Source organism: Oncorhynchus gorbuscha, unplaced genomic scaffold (genome assembly GCF_021184085.1).
Source record: "Oncorhynchus gorbuscha isolate QuinsamMale2020 ecotype Even-year unplaced genomic scaffold, OgorEven_v1.0 Un_scaffold_6831, whole genome shotgun sequence".
Taxonomy (NCBI): domain Eukaryota; kingdom Metazoa; phylum Chordata; class Actinopteri; order Salmoniformes; family Salmonidae; genus Oncorhynchus; species Oncorhynchus gorbuscha.
In genome coordinates this window covers 1-17930 of record NW_025750346.1, presented here as the reverse complement: position 1 = coordinate 17930, position 17930 = coordinate 1, and the positions used below count along the sequence as shown (strand labels likewise).

The 17930-nt window shown below is 42.7% G+C and overlaps 1 pseudogene; it reads right to left on the bottom strand.

The window, feature by feature from the left end:
* Positions 1 to 6487: 6487 nt before the first annotated feature.
* Positions 6488 to 16020, bottom strand: LOC124029562 (annotated as a pseudogene).
* Between the last annotated feature and the right edge of the window lie 1910 nt (positions 16021 to 17930).

Genomic DNA, 17930 nt, shown 5'->3' with positions numbered 1-17930 from the left:
AGGTTGACTGACAGTCAGCCCTATGTGTCAGCTGCCTGTACGTTTCAGTTATCACTCTGGGAGATCTGGTAGGAGATCGCTAACGAGACTGTTGAACTGATCTACACGTTCGTGGAGCAAACCTAAACTAACTTCAAAACATATCAGGCTAGTGTTGAGTCTAATGTAGAGGAGAAACCAGATTCTCTCTAGCCCAAATAACAATGATTCCTCCAGGCTGGCAGAAGCATATCCTCAGAAGAATATCAAGGCTGTACTTTTATCTCATTGTCACTTAGACATTCTACATCCCTACATACTGTAGAACAAAACCTGGCCTGATATCCAGCACTAAAATAAAAGTGTGAACACCTACCCATTCAAGTGTTTTTATTATACTATTTTGTTACATTGTAGGAATGATAGTGGAGACATCGAAACTATAAATAATATGAATCTAGTAAAACAAAAGTAAATAAACAAATCTAAATATATTTTATATTTTGAGATTCAATGTAGTGACCCTTTGCCTCAAATAAACAAAAACAACAGTCCATCATCGACTTTAAGATATCAGGTCAGTCAATGAAACATTTCAAGAACTTTGAAAGTTTCTTCAAGTGCACTCGCAAAACCATCAATCGCTATGATGAAAAGTACCTCTCATGAAGACACCGCCACAGCAAAGGAAGACCAAGAGTTACCTCTGCTGCAGGGATATGTTCATTAGAGTTAACAGGCGCCTCAGATTCTAGCCTAAATAAAGTCTTTACAGAGTTCAAGTAATGACATCAACATCAACTGTTAAGAGGAGACTGCGTGAATCAGGACATCATGGTGTTGGGTGCTTTGCTGGTGACACTGTCAGGGATATTAAAATTCAAGGCACACTTAACCAGCAAGGCACACTTAACCAGATTTTAAAATAACCACCTCATCGCTGTCACATGCAATTATCTATAAAATTCGCTCAGTGAATTTCAAACACAGATTTAACCACAAAGACCAGGGAGGTTTTCCAATGCCAAGCAAGAAGATCACCTATTGGTAGATTGGTCAACAACAACAACAAAAACAGACGTGAAAATCCTTTGAGCTGTGAAGTTATTCATTACACTTTGGATGGTGTATCAATACACCCAGTCACTACAAAGATACAGGCGTCCTTCCTAATTCAATTACTGGAGAGGAAGGAAACCATTCAGGGATTTCACAAAGATGCCAATGGTGACTTTAAAACTGTTACACAGAGTTAATGGCTGTGGTAGGAGAACACTGAAGATGGATCAACAACATTGTAGTTACTCCACTATACTAACCTAAATGACAGTGTGAGATGAAGGAAGATATATAAAAATATTCCAAAACATGCTTCCTGTTTCCAATAAGTCACTAAAGTAAAGCTGACAAAACAGTGGCAAAGGAATTATGTCCTGAATACAAGCGTTATGTTTGGAGCAAATCCAACACATCACTGAGTGCCTCTCTTCATATTTTCAAGCATAGTGGTGGCTGCATCATGTTATGGGTATGCAAGGACAAGGAGGTTTTTTATCATAAAAGAAACTAAATGGAGCTAAACACTGGCAAAATCAGCTTAAAATAAATCTGGTTCAGTCTGCTTTCAACAGACACTGGGAGACAAATTCACCTTTCAGCAGGACAATAACCTAAAACACAAGGCCAAATATACACTGGAGTTGCTTTCCAAGACCACATTGAATATTCCTGAGGGGTCGAGTTACAGTTATGACTTAAATCAGCTTGAAAATCTATGTCAAGACATGAAAATGGCTGACAAGCAATGATGAACAACCAACTTGCAAATATTGTACAATCCAGGTGTGCAACGCTCTTAGAGCGCCAAAGGTATATTGTCTCAGGGTGTGAATACGTATGTAAATGAGATATTTCTGTATTTCATTTTCAATAGATTTGTAAAATATCTGAAAACATGTTTTCACTTTGTCATTATGGGGTATTGTGTGTGGAATTCAGGCTGTAACAACAAAATGTGGAATATATGACACTCAAATTGAGCTCAGGTGCATCAATTTCCTTTGATTATCCTTGAGATGTCACTACAACTTGATTGGAGTCCACCTGTGATAAATTCAATTGTTTGGACATAATTTAGAAAACACTTCTAGAGTGTTGAAAGTTTCGAAAATACCAGTGGTCTCCATCATTGGTAAATGGAAACAAAATATGGAACTACCCAGAGAGTGGCCAGATGGAAGCCACTCCTGAGAAAAGGCACATGACAGCACACCTAGAGTTTACAGAAAGACACGTGAAAGATTCAGAGCAAAAACTTTAAAAAATTACTCTTTGGCCTGAATGCAAAATGCTGTGTCTGGAGAAAATCAGGCACAGCTCATCAACCCATCCCTACCATGAAGTATGGTGGTGGCAGCATCATGCTATGGGGATGCTGTCCAGCTGCAGGAACAGGAAGTCTGGTAAGGATAGAGGGAACAATGGATGGAACCAAATACATGAAAATCATTGATGAGAACAAGATTCACATTCCAACAGGATAATAACCCCCAAGCATACAGTCAAAGCAACGCTAGAATGGATTCAGAACAAGAATGTGAAAGTCCTTTAGTGGCCCAGCCAAAGCCCACACTTGAATCCCATGCAAAATCTGTGGAAAAACTTGAAGATTGCTCTTCAAGGCCAATCCCCATATAACTTAACAGAGATTGAAAAAATCTGCAAGGAAGACTGGGAGAAAATCCCCAAATCCAGATGTGCAAAGCAGATCCAGACATCCCCAAGACGAGCAAAAGCAGATCCAGACATCCCTAAGACAACTCAAAGCTGATCCAGACATCCCTAAGACAACTCAAAGCTGATACAGACATCCCTAAGACAACTCAAAGCTGATCCAGACATCCCCAAGACGACTCAAAGCTGTAATAGCCACCAAAGGTGCTTCTACAAAGTATTGACTCAGGGGTGTGAATACTTATTGAAAATGAAACACAGATTTAATTTACATAGTTTAAATGTACTAAGATTTCTAAAAACATGTTTTCACTTTGTCGTTATGGAGTATTTTATGTAGATATATTTAATCCGTTCTGAATTCAGGCTGTAACAATAAAATGCGGAATAAGTCAAGGGGTGTGAATACTCTGATGGCACTACATATATTGTTTGTAGGCTTGTTGGGCTTTTATGAATGGTTTATTTCTATGTGTTGGGCTGGATTATTCTTTACAGAGTCAAGTATATTTGTCCAGGTCTCAATTGTTCCCTGATTTGCACCATTTATTCCTGCTGTCGCTAATTATAAATGTAGTAACTTCTAATAGTAACTGTAGCCCTTGGCGAATTGGGAGTCAGGTGATTGGCATCTAAGAGTCAGCAGTAATCGTCTCTGATTAATTGATTCAAGGAGCTATTATCGTTAAGTAACAGATGCAAAGCATTGGAATATTTACATTAATGTACATGAAAATTAATTGAATCACTTTGCCCCAATAGCATTTAACTGCAGGGCACTCCCACATCATATGGAGGAATGTGTCTACCTGATTTAGGGGACACAGTGAACAGTTGGGGAGTTCTGGCCAATTTTATCAAAAAACATTTTCTTGGTGTCAAATATAGTCTGTATAAGTGTATACATTTATGGTTCGGATTATGGGATGCCAAGATCATATTTTGACATATTCTGTTCCAGTTAAAGGGTTGTTCAGATTCAATAAGATCTGTGTACCATACTTCAATGGCTCAGAATAAGAGCTTTCCAAAAGGGAGATCTTTTCTTTGGGAGCCCAGATCATTTATTTATAAATCACATCATTGGATGGTTTGCAAATTGTATTTCCCAAGGGACTCTGGGCCAGCATTGCTGACCTACGTTGTAAATATAGAAGAAAATAAATAATTTGCCTGGTAATGTGTACAGTAGGTCTTTCAAATCCTGGAACGTTCTCAAACCACTACTGTCCATGATTTCGGCAAGGGGTACGGATTCCACATTTGGACCATTGGGGGGTGCAAAAGGACACCCTCCAGATCACATGGCATTTTGATTCCCAGTAACAATGTTTTTAAATGTTACATCAAATTTATATTGTGTGGGCAATAATAGGACCAAAATGTAGTTTACCGTTTAAGGGATATATCAGTGGAGACCACCTCTTCCAGGGTAATAGGAGACTCCATATTACATTGTTTAAGGGATATATCAGTGGAGACCACCTCTTCCAGGGCAATAGGAGACTCCATATTACATTGTTTAAGGGATATATCAGTGGAGACCACCTCTTCCAGGGCAATAGGAGACACCATATTACATTGTTTATGGGATATATCAGTGGAGACCACCTCTTCCAGGGCAATAGGAGACTCCATATTACATTGTTTAAGGGATTATATCAGTGGAGACCACCTCTTCCAGGCCAATAGGAGACACCATATTACATTGTTTATGGGATATATCAGTGGAGACCACCTCTTCCAGGGCAATAGGAGACACTACATTTCTCACTATACTCAGCCAGGGGGCAGAAGAATCATGTCTAAACCAATTTATGATGGGGGTGAAATGCTTGTGCCTGGAAATACCATTTAAAGTTTGATACGGACCGTCCTCGTTCTTCCTCTCTTTGTATGTTTGTTCATTTGTATCCGGCTCACTTACCTTGCTCTCATATATATATATATATATATATATGGCTCCCGAGTGGCGCAGCGGTCTAAGGCAATGCATCTCAGTGCAAGAGGCATCACTAGAGTCCCTGGTTCGATTCCAGACTGTATCACACCCAGCCTTGTTAGAGTCCCATAGGGCGGCGCACAGCGTGGTCTGAGTTTGGCCGTCATTGTAAATAAGAATTTGTTCTTAATTGACTTGCCTAGTTAAATAAAGTCTCAATTAAAAATACACACTTTCAAACCACATTATGGATTTCATCCCAATAGCCAGAAGGGGGAAACAATTGGGATTCCATTGGTAGATATGGAGTCTTCCCTCAGGGTTGAGAGGCAGATTTGGTTAGATTTATTGAGATGGAGCTGAATTTGTCTATGATCTTCAAAGCTCTTGGGAGGAATTAGGATAAACTGTCTAGATAAAGTAAGATATCGGGCGTATAATGATATGCTATGATCCGTAGATTTGAGATATTGGTGTAATTTTTGGATTGTCGAATTGCCTGGGCCAGGGTCTCCCTAGACAAAAACAGCAGAAGTGAGATGGGATCACCTTGCCTGCTACTTCTAGGGTATGAATACTTTCTGAAGGCACTGTCTAAGACTAATATATGATTTTCTCCAACAAAAATCAGGGAGAGGTATCAACACTTCTAATTCGGGTGAACCTAACATTTAACCTGCTATGCTGAACAGTCAAGCAAAGGTTGGTTACCCACAGTAATCGCGCTTAATAAAATCCCAGTACTTAAAACATATAGAATGTTAGATCTAGACAAACAAGGACACAGCAGTGATCTGAGACTCAGCACCATGGACCACGGCAGAATCTAAATCCTGAATTGGAGGTTCTGCACAACATGAACGTGGACAGCGACCATGCAATGGACTGGTAGAACCCATTGGATAAAGGAAGGAAGACACATTCAGGAAGACAGAGGGCTGAATTGGAAGAATCCCGCACCAACTATCTTCTATGCAACTTCCTTTGTCTCGGGTAAATATCAACCAATCCCAGCACACATTTACATTTCATAATACAATCGGAAAAAAAAAACAACGTTTGCACACTTTAAAATGAATCCTCATCATTATTGATCATGTTTTGCTATATTATGTGAAACGTCTGTTCGCCTGTGGACAATCCACATCCGTCAGGCTGTTTGATTTGCAGTATGCAAGACAATAACCCTAGTTGACTCCCGCTACATTTGAATTCTATAAGTGCAGACAGGTGTTTCTGTGATATGACACACCAACCCCCCACCTAGATGTCTAATTCTTTCAGATTCCATTGAATGCTCAAGAGAGAGAATAGACACTTAACAATCTTGTAATAGTTCAGATGGTAGTGATACAGACTGTCTGGTCAGAGTAAGACCAGTCACCTTTAACAGCTCAAATGTTTCTTTGACACCCATTTTAACATGAGACAGGCTCCTCATGTTGCTCTACAACTGCACATGTCAATACGAGAGGCCAATACAAGTGGCGTTATTGTGGAAAGCATAATCTTTAAAAAGAGATTAAATAAACTTAGACCACAAAGAATTTTAAAAAAGGAGCTACACGTCATTTGTGAGGCCAGCAAATCTCGTCAAATAAAGTCTGTGTCTGTAACACAATGGGTTAGTGTGTGGCTCAGGTCCAGCCAATTTGACAACAACAGCCAGTCTGTCTTTTAAGGACCAATAAGAGGTTTTGGGGGTAAAATATTGTATAACACCATTCTACTATTACTGTAGATAGAGTATATTAAAATACATAGACATTTCTAATGATTGTTTGCAGGACATCAAATGTAGTTTTTGGTACAAAAGCCACTGTGGCAGGAATATTTTTATTTTTTATTTTAAATCTACCAGCCACACAGATTCTTTTACCAGCCAAAATATTTTCCATAAAATTACACCAACAAAACAAACAGATGAGCAAGCATTGTAATGTTTCTAAAAACAATAAGTGTATTACTAGTAAGAAGTAAAATTGGTATATTCATTAATTTAATTTTTAACCAAAATATCAGAGACAAAAATGTTCACCTGCACCTTTAAGGGAGGGTGGTTACCGTGGCAATGCAAAACAGTATCGTTTCTGCCTGTGAGATTGACTAGTAGAAGCGTGGTCTTCTCTTCACAAGCAGTTGAAACTCAAACATAGAAAAACAACCTAGTTTATGAACAAAACAATGTAAATAGCCAAGAACACACAAGGACAAAGTCTCACTTCAGTAGACTTTCTTTTCAAGTAAATTAGACCAACTTTTATGCCTGTGCACAGCGCTTCTAAAAATGTAATCTTTCACTCAGCTCTTCACGTGCGCACAGTCCCCAGCCAGGCTGTGTTGCAGAGCGAGGTGGAACAGGCTATATATTACAAGCTATGAAACAAAAACGGCAGAAATATTTTGAAAACAGCAAGTGCAGCATATATGTCACTATAAATGTGATCAAACTTGACTTTCTATATTCACAAATGTGAGTGAAATACTTTCACTGTGAAGTCCTGACCACCCGGTGACATGGCTGGGGAAAAAAATCCACATTTGGCAGGTGTTCATTTTAGGACCTGATAGTTTGCCTCCATTTATTGGGATGGTTGGACATCGTAGTAATGGTTCTCTTCAACGGGTGGTGCTGAAGGATCCATTCCACTCTGCTTCATTTGGACGGCGATGTCAAATAGGTAGTCATAACATTCACACCTGGAACAAGACACGTGGATAACCCACTACCACACAAACCTCTAGAAAGCACCAATGATGCATTTAAAAACAGTGATAAAGTCAGTCTAAATGACACATTCACAGTAATACTTCTACAAACATTACTTTTAGACTATTTATAATTATTCACTTCTATAAAACATTGTGTTACTTCATAATCATTCATTAACTCACATGGTCTTGGCTTTCTCCCAGGACTCCCCCCACACGTAGACGCCGTGGCGCCGGACGAGGACCGCACAGGAGTCTGGGTACTGCTCCATGGCCAGCGCCATGCGCTCCTTCAGGTCCTGCTCCTCCGGGGTGTTCTCAATGATGGGGACCACCAGGGTTTCATCATATCTACACACACACACACATCAACGTCAGTGTGTGAGCAGAATGCATAGTCAATAGGGCCACTATCTAAAATCAAGTGTCAGTTTCCTCTGAATGAAAATGTGCCAGAATAGACAGGAGTTACAAGGTAACATCTGGATTCCCACATTCATTTCCATAAGCTGCTGGGGCTGGACTGGTTCAGTACAGACATTCACACTGTAGCACATTGGCTGGTAGCTTAGTGATTAGAGTGTTAGGCCAGTAACCGTAAGATTGCTGAATCGAAACACCCTGAGCTGACAAGGTAAAAATCTGTCATTCTGCCCCTGAGCAAGGCAGTTAACCCACTGTTCCCTGGGTGCCGAAGACGTGGATGTTGATACAGGCAGCCCCCCGCACATCTGATTCAGAGGGGTTGGGTTAAATGTGGAAGACACATTTCAGTTGAATACATTCATTTGGACAACTGACTAGGAAATCTCCTTTCCCATTGAGCACTTATACGGCCGTCGTTGGTGCTGGAGGTGTCCTCGCAACCTGCCCACCCGTAGTTGGTGCTGGAGGTGTGCTCGCAACCTGCCCACCCATAGTTGGTGCTGGAGGTGCCCTCGCAAACCTGCCCACCCATAGTTGGTGCTGGAGGTACCCTCGCAAACCTGCTCACCCGTAGTTGGTGCTGGAGGTGCCCTCGCAAACCTGCCCACCCGTAGTTGGTGCTGGAGGTGTGCTCGCAACCTGCCCACCCATAGTTGGTGCTGGAGGTGCCCTCGCAACCTGCCCGCCCGTAGTTGGCGCTGGAGGTGCCCTCGCAAACCTGCCCGCCCGTAGTTGGCGCTGGAAGTGCCCTCGCAAACCTGCCCGCCCGTAGTTGGTGCTGGAGGTGTCCTCGCAACCTGCCCGCCCGTAGTTGGTTCTGGAGGTGTCCTAGCCATGTGCCTACCTGTAGTTGGTTCTGGAGGTGTCCTAGCCATGTGCCTACCTGTAGTTGGTTCTGGAGGTGCCCTTGCAATTCCTTTATCATCTCCTGGTGAGTTATGCGGAATTCTTGCCAGGATAAAACAGAGTTGCCATGACGGCAGCCTTGGAGTGGGTGTGGATGACGGCCTGCTGAGGAACAGGAGGGAGACAGTTAGCATGTTGGCCTATTTCCAGGTCTGTGAATAAAGCTCACCCCTCATAGGCTATCATTCATTAACAGAGAGAGCTCACCCCTCATAGTGTATAATTCATTAACAGAGAGCTCACCCCTCATAGTGTATCAATCATGCACAGAGAAGTCACCTCTCATAGTGTATCATTCATTAACAGAGAGCTCACCCCTCATAGTGTATCATTCATTAACAGAGAGCTCACCCCTCATAGTGTATCATTCATTAACAGAGAGAGCTCACCCCTCATAATGTATCATTCATTAACAGAGAGAGCTCACCCCTCATAGTGTATCAATCATGGACAGAGAGAGCTCACCCCTCATAGTGTATCATTCATGGACAGAGAGAGCTCACCTCTCATAGTGTATCATTCATTAACAGAGAGAGCTCACCCCTCATAGTGTATCATTCATTAACAGAGAGCTCACCCCTCATAGTGTATCATTCATTAACAGAGCTCACCTCTCAGTGTATCAATCATGGACAGAGAGCTCACCTCTCATAGTGTATCAATCATTAACAGAGAGCTCACCCCTCATAATGTATCATTCATTAACAGAGAGCTCACCTCTCATAGTGTATCAATCATGGACAGAGAGCTCACCCCTCATAGTGTATCAATCATGGACAGAGAAGTCACCTCTCATAGTGTATCATTCATTAACAGAGAGCTCACCTCTCATAATGTATCATTCATTAACAGAGAGCTCACCCCTCATAGACTATCATTCATTAACAGAGAGCTCACCTCTCATAATGTATCATTCATTAACAGAGAGCTCACCTCTCATAGTGTATCATTCATTAACAGAGAGCTCACCTCTCATAGTGTATCAATCATGGACAGAGAGCTCACCTCTCATAATGTATCATTCATTAACAGAGAGAGCTCACCCCTCATAGTGTATCAATCATGGACAGAGAGCTCACCTCTCATAATGTATCATTCATTAACAGAGAGCTCACCTCTCATAATGTATCATTCATTAACAGAGAGCTCACCTCTCATAATGTATCATTCATTAACAGAGAGCTCACCTCTCATAGTGTATCAATCATGGACAGAGAGCTCACCTCTCATAGTGTATCATTCATGAACAGAGGGCTCACTGGCTCTTCTTCAGGTTCTTCCAGGGGGTGGGAGCTGATGTCTCTCTCCTCCACATCACAGACAAACATGTCATCCATTCATTAACAGAGGCTCAACACACATAAAAAACACATCTCCAGAAACTGTCAAACTAAGTAGTCCAAGTTGGCTCTGATGATATGAAGGCTAAACACCAGCCCGGCTCACCTGTAGTCTCTTTGATGATATGAAGGCAAAACACCAGCCCTGCTCACCTGTAGTCTATGATGATATGAAGGTAAAACACCAGCCCGGCTCACCTGTAGTCTCTTTGATGATATTAAGGCAAAACACCAGCCCTGCTCACCTGTAGTCTCTATGATGATATGAAGGTAAAACACCAGCCCTGCTCACCTGTAGTCTCTATGATGATATGAAGGTAAAACACCAGCCCTGCTCACCTGTAGTCTATGATGATATGAAGGCAAAACACCAGCCCTGCTCACCTGTAGTCTATGATGATATGAAGGCAAAACACCAGCCCTGCTCACCTGTAGTCTCTATGATGATATGAAGGTAAAACACCAGCCCTGCTCACCTGTAGTCTCTACGATGATATGAAGGTAAAACACCAGCCCTGCTCACCTGTAGTCTATGATGATATGAAGGTAAAACACCAGCCCTGCTCACCTGTAGTCTCTATGATGATATGAAGGCAAAACACCAGCCCTGCTCACCTGTAGTCTCTATGATGATATGAAGGTAAAACACCAGCCCTGCTCACCTGTAGTCTCTATGATGATATGAAGGCAAAACACCAGCCCTGCTCACCTGTAGTCTCTATGATGATATGAAGGTAAAACACCAGCCCTGCTCACCTGTAGTCTATGATGATATGAAGGCTAAACACCAGCCCTGCTCACCTGTAGTCTCTATGATGATATGAAGGTAAAACACCAGCCCTGCTCACCTGTAGTCTATGATGATATGAAGGCTAAACACCAGCCCTGCTCACCTGTAGTCTCTATGATGATATGAAGGTAAAACACCAGCCCTGCTCACCTGTAGTCTCTATGATGATATGAAGGTAAAACACCAGCCCGGCTCACCTGTAGTCTCTATGATGATATGAAGGCAAAACACCAGCCCTGCTCACCTGTAGTCTCTATGATGATATGAAGGCAAAACACCAGCCCTGCTCACCTGTAGTCTCTATGATGATATGAAGGCAAAACACCAGCCCTGCTCACCTGTAGTCTCTATGATGATATGAAGGCTAAACACCAGCCCTGCTCACCTGTGGTCCTTCTGTAGCTCAGTTGGTAGAGCATGGCGCTTGTAACGCCAGGGTAGTGGGTTCGATCCCCGGGACCACCCATACGTAGAATGTATGCACACATGACTGTAAGTCGCTTTGGATAAAAGCGTCTGCTAAATGGCTGCTAAATGGCTAAAAATGATGATATGAAGGTAAAACACCAGCCCGGCTCACCTGTAGTCTATGATGATATGAAGGCAAACCACCAGCCCTGCTCACCTGTAGTCTCTATGATGATATGAAGGCAAAACACCAGCCCTGCTCACCTGTAGTCTCTATGATGATATGAAGGCAAAACACCAGCCCTGCTCACCTGTAGTCTCTATGATGATATGAAGGCTAAACACCAGCCCTGCTCACCTGTAGTCTCTATGATGATATTTATTTATGAACATTTGAACATCTTGGCCAAGTTCTGTTATAATCTCCACCTGGCACAGCCAGAAGAGGACTGGCCACCCCACATATGCCCTGCTCACCTGTTCTCTATCTCGGAGGACCTGAGCCCTAGGACCAGCCCTGCTCACCTGTAGTCTCTATGATGAGTCCATCTGACTGTGCTGCTGCTCCAGTTTCAACTGTTCTGCTTATTATTATTTGACCATGCTGGTCATTTATGAACATTTGAACATCTTGGTCATGTTCTGTTATAATCTCTACCCGACAGCCAGAAGAGGACTGACCCCACATAGCCCGGTTCCTCTCTAGGTTTCTTCCTAAGGCAAAACACCAGCCCTGAGATATCTCACCTGATTTGAGTTTGTCTCACCAGCCCTGCTCACCTGTAGTCTCTATGATGATATGAAGGTAAAACACCAGCCCTGCTCACCTGTAGTCTCTATGATGATATGAAGGCAAAACACCAGCCCTGCTCACCTGTAGTCTCTATGATGATATGAAGGCAAAACACCAGCCCTGCTCACCTGTAGTCTCTATGATGATATCACCTGAAGGCAAAACACCAGCCCTGCTCACCTGTAGTCTCTATGATGATATGAAGGTAAAACACCAGCCCTGCTCACCTGTAGTCTATGATGATGAAGGCAAACACCAGAAGGCAAAACACCAGCCCTGCTCACCTGTAGTCTCTATGATGATATGAAGGTAAAACACCAGCCCTGCTCACCTGTAGTCTCTATGATGATATGAAGGCAAAACACCAGCCCTGCTCACCTGTAGTCTCTATGATGATATGAAGGTAAAACACCAGCCCTGCTCACCTGTAGTCTCTATGATGATATGAAGGTAAAACACCAGCCCTGCTCACCTGTAGTCTCTATGATGATATGAAGGCAAAACACCAGCCCTGCTCACCTGTAGTCTCTATGATGATATGAAGGCAAAACACCAGCCCTGCTCACCTGTAGTCTCTATGATGATATGAAGGCAAAACACCAGCCCTGCTCACCTGTAGTCTCTATGATGATATGAAGGTAAAACACCAGCCCTGCTCACCTGTAGTCTATGATGATATGAAGGCTATGATATGAAGGCACCAGCCCTGCTCACCTGTAGTCTCTAAACACCAGCCCTGCTCACCTGTAGTCTCTATGATGATATGAAGGCAAAACACCAGCCCTGCTCACCTGTAGTCTCTATGATGATATGAAGGCAAAACACCAGCCCTGCTCACCTGTAGTCTCTATGATGATATGAAGGCCACCAGCCCTGCTCACCTGTAGTCTCTATGATGATATGAAGGCAAAACACCAGCCCTGCTCACCTGTAGTCTCTATGATGATATGAAGGCAAAACACCAGCCCTGCTCACCTGTAGTCTCTATGATGATATGAAGGCTCAAAACACCAGCCCTGCTCACCTGTAGTCTCTATGATGATATGAAGGCAAAACACCAGCCCTGCTCACCTGTAGTCTCTATGATGATATGAAGGCAAAACACCAGCCCTGCTCACCTGTAGTCTCTATGATGATATGAAGGCAAAACACCAGCCCTGCTCACCTGTAGTCTCTATGATGATATGAAGGCAAAACACCAGCCCTGCTCACCTGTAGTCTCTATGATGATAAACACCAGCCCTGCTCAAGGATATGAAGGTAAAACACCAGCCCTGCTCACCTGTAGTCTCTGCTCACCTGTAGTCTCTATGATGATATGAAGGCAAAACACCAGCCCTGCTCACCTGTAGTCTCTATGATATGAAGGCAAAACACCAGCCCTGCTGATCTCTATGAATATGGCAAAACACCAGCCCTGCTCACCTGTAGTCTCTATGATGATATGAAGGCAAACAGTCTCAGCCCTGCTCACCTGTAGTCTCTATGATGATATGAAGGCAAAACACCAGCCCTGCTCACCTGTAGTCTCTATGATGATATGAAGGCAAAACACCAGCCCTGCTCACCTGTAGTCTCTATGATGATAAGGCAAAACACCAGCCCTGCTCACCTGTAGTCTCTATGATGATATGAAGGCAAACAAAACACCAGCCCTGCTCACCTGTAGTCTCTATGATGATATGAAGGCAAAACACCAGCCCTGCTCACCTGTAGTCTCTATGATGATATGAAGGCAAAACACCAGCCCTGCTCACCTGTAGTCTCTATGATGATATGAAGGCAAAACACCAGCCCTGCTCACCTGTAGTCTCTATGATGATATGAAGGCTAAACACCAGCCCTGCTCACCTGATCTCTATGATGAAGGCAAAACACCAGCCCTGCTCACCTGTAGTCTCTATGATGATATGAAGGCTAAAACACCAGCCCTGCTCACCTGTAGTCTCTATGATGATATGAAGGCAAAACACCAGCCCTGCTCACCTGTAGTCTCTATGATGATATGAAGGCAAAACACCAGCCCTGCTCACCTGTATGTGATATGAAGGCTAAAACACCAGCCCTGCTCACCTGATGATGATATGAAGGCAAAACACCAGCCCTGCTCACCTGTAGTCTCTATGATGATATGAAGGCAAAACACCAGCCCTGCTCACCTGTAGTCTCTATGATGATATGAAGGCAAAACACCAGCCCTGCTCACCTGTAGTCTCTATGATGATATGAAGGCAAAACACCAGCCCTGCTCACCTGTAGTCTCTATGATGATATGAAGGCTAAAACACCAGCCCTGCTCACCTGTAGTCTCTATGATGAAGGGCAAAACACCAGCCCTGCTCACCTGTAGTCTCTATGATGATATGAAGGCAAAACACCAGCCCTGCTCACCTGTAGTCTCTATGATGATATGAAGGCAAAACACCAGCCCTGCTCACCTGTAGTCTCTATGATGATATGAAGGAAGGCAAAACACCAGCCCTGCTCACCTGTAGTCTCTATGATGATATGAAGGTTCAGCCCTGCTCACCTGTAGTTCTCTCCTTCTGCACTCCAGACGGGGCAATGTAGATCTGATCTCTTGGTACAACAAAATGGGGAGATAGAGAGAGAGAATATATTTATTTATTTATTCATCACTCACTCACTCACTCACTCACTCACTCACTCACTCACTCACTCACTCACTCACTCACTCACTCAAGACCAAGTCACGTATGAGGTTTTGAATTTTTAAAATGATTCAACAATATTAAAGTCAGAGCACTTACCCACGTCTCAAACTTAGCCCTCCCCCTGTCCCAGTAACCCAGCCGAGTTGGTAGAAAAGACGACATAACTCTGGGATGAGAAGCCGTGGATGTTCCTTGTCCTGAAACAAGGTGATGGGGAAACACTACATTACCCAGACACCATAATGGCTCATCATTTACCTTCAGGTGCTTGTGCAAATTATGAATGTTGTGAGATGTGGCCACATCCATTTACCTCTTCTCACTCTTTCTGGGTCTTAAACTGGAGCTGTGTGTTCTCTCTCTCACCCTCTCCCTGTTGAAGTCCCCCTGTCGTTTCTCTCTAGCTCTCTGGCTTTGGACTCCTCAAAATATCTTCCTCCGACTTCCCTCATCGCTTCTATTGTCCTTAGATTCTTGCTCTACTCACTGTCCAGCCTACAAGTTAAGGTGTGAATCTAGCTCGTTACTTGTTTGCCATTTCAGATTGCAAGACTTGTTTTAAATGTGTTAGCCAGCCTAGCTAGATAACCTACAACGTTTAGCAGTCGTTCTAAAGCACATACCTGAGACTCTGTCGACTCGGAACCATTTTCCTTGTCATCATTGGTGGCATCACAAACAGATGTCATTTTATTTTGGATAGATGCAGAACGAACTGCTTTTTCAACTGGTGGAACCAGATTCTTCTTGCAAGTTCTCTCTTTTTCACCCGGTGGAACCAGAGTCTTCTTGCGCCCACGTCCTGGGAGGTTGACTACAACTCCATGGACAGCATGCTTCCTGATAACATTACGAACTGTGGAAACAGCAATGCCAAGGTCTCGGGAGATGGACTTGTAACCTTGCTTAAGGCCATGTTTGGTTATAATCAAATTCCTTACATCCTCAGACAGTTCTTTCCCCTTCGCCATGTTCACAGTGGTAACGTTATAATGAAGCAGAATATCCTGTTCTCTTTTCAACACGATTTGAATGGCTGTTTTTACCTTGTAAAAAGACCTGCAACTTACCACAGTACACGTGTGAACACGTTTTTGATTTTAAATGTATATTTGAAGACGTATTGAATTATTTAAAATAGACGTACAAGGGTGCCAATACACTAGAGCGCAACTGTAACAGGCTGGCCAAAAAGCAAACTAGATAACTTTAACATGCGACGTTATTCCTCCTAAACGAAATCTAAAACAACATATCGTTTAAATACAATATTTCGCCACATGTTTAAATGGAACAATTCAGTTTTATCGCATTTTAAATACCTTTGTGTGTTTGTTTGAAAGCAGAGGTGTCGTCATTAGTGCGACAGGATATAGTAAGGACCTCCAGATCTCTTGTACGTGGCCTTGTATTGTGCCTGAAGACAATTATCGAATAATCGCAGAGGTCTTTGATAATCGGCAAAAATAAGATGAAACAATTCGTAGCAATTCAAAATCAAACGTGTTTTATTATTTGTTCATATTTTTGTTTGAAGATGTATATCCTATATCAGGGTAACTTCAACCTGGAGAGGGTGTTGCACAAGTATGCCTAACAAGCACCAGGTGGTAGCAGAGCCCAAATAAATTAAACCAAATTTATGGTAACGACAGGTACTTTTTTCTTGTCTAGTCATGAAAAGTGGTCCCTCTCTTCCCAACTAGAGTCACCAATTTACATCATGGTGCTTGCAGGCTGCAGTCTAATTACAGTGTAGATGCCTACTAGTACATTATATTATTATATTATATTTGAGTCATTTAGCAAATGCTCTTATCCAGAGCGACTTACAGTTAGTGCATTCAAGAGACCCGAGCTGGCAGAACAGAGTGCTTGGGTTAAGGTGTAGGGTTTGAGCATAGCCTGAAGTGGCAGTTCCTTAGTGCTGTTCCGTAGATAAGTACCATGGTCTTGTAGTGGATGTGAGCTCCGACTGGAAGCCAGTGGAGTGTGTGGAGGAGCAGAGTGACATGAGGGAACTTTGGATGGTTGAAAACCAGAGCGGGCTGCAGTGTTATGTTACTGTATCTATCAGCATTTGAAAGGATAGTGTGGCTGTGACATGAACTCTTCATAACAAACATTTAGTCCTGCAACCTGAAACGTGACCATTAGGCCTTTAATATAATGTTGGTTTACAACCTTGTTGTAGGTCTATCCATCCCAGGGGGAGGGATGTTTCCTTGGGACAGCTTTACTTCACCAAAGTCCTTATTAGATACATTGTTTTATAATTGACAGATGACCATGTTCGTTATCAAGAAACATTTTCCACAAGCTTGCCTTTTACTTAGTGTTTTTTGGACTGACAGTGTGTAGGATATCATAGGGAGGTAGCCTATAGATGGCTGGGGTGAAAAGTGGAGGGGTAAGTCCAGGCCAATAGGGATTTCTAGGTTCTCGTCAGACAGGATCAAATGCCTTGTGTTGACAGAAGTGCCGGGGACATGTGACAGGCATTGGATCGTTGCATGCTGAAGGCTTAGGCCTTCACTTAGGGAGTGGATATTTAAAGGCATGGTAACAGGCACATTCACCAAAGCTGAGTTTACTGACAACAACAGATATGACTGATTTAGACAGTCTTAATGTATACTATGGTGATACTATGGTGATACTATGGTGATACTATGGTGATACTACGGTGATACTATGGTGATAGTATGGTGATACTATGGTGATACTACGGTGATACTATGGTGATAGTATGGTGATACTACGGTGATACTATGGTGATAGTATGGGGATACTATGGTGATACTATGGTGATACTATGGTGATACTATGGTGATAGTACGGTGATACTATAGTGATACTATGGTGATACTATGGTGATACTATGGTGATACTATGGTGATACTACTGATGGTGATACTATGGTGATACTATGGTGATACTATGGTGATACTATGGTGATACTATGGTGATACTGATACTATGGTGATACTATGGTGATACTATGGTGATACTATGGTGATACTATGGTGATACTATGGTGATACTATGGTGATACTATGGTGATACTATGGTGATACTATGGTGATACTATGGTGATACTATGGTGATACTATGGTGATACTATGGTGATACTATGGTGATACTATGGTGGTGATACTATGGTGATACTACTGTGATACTATGGTGATACTATGGTGATACTACTATGGTGATACTATGGTGATAC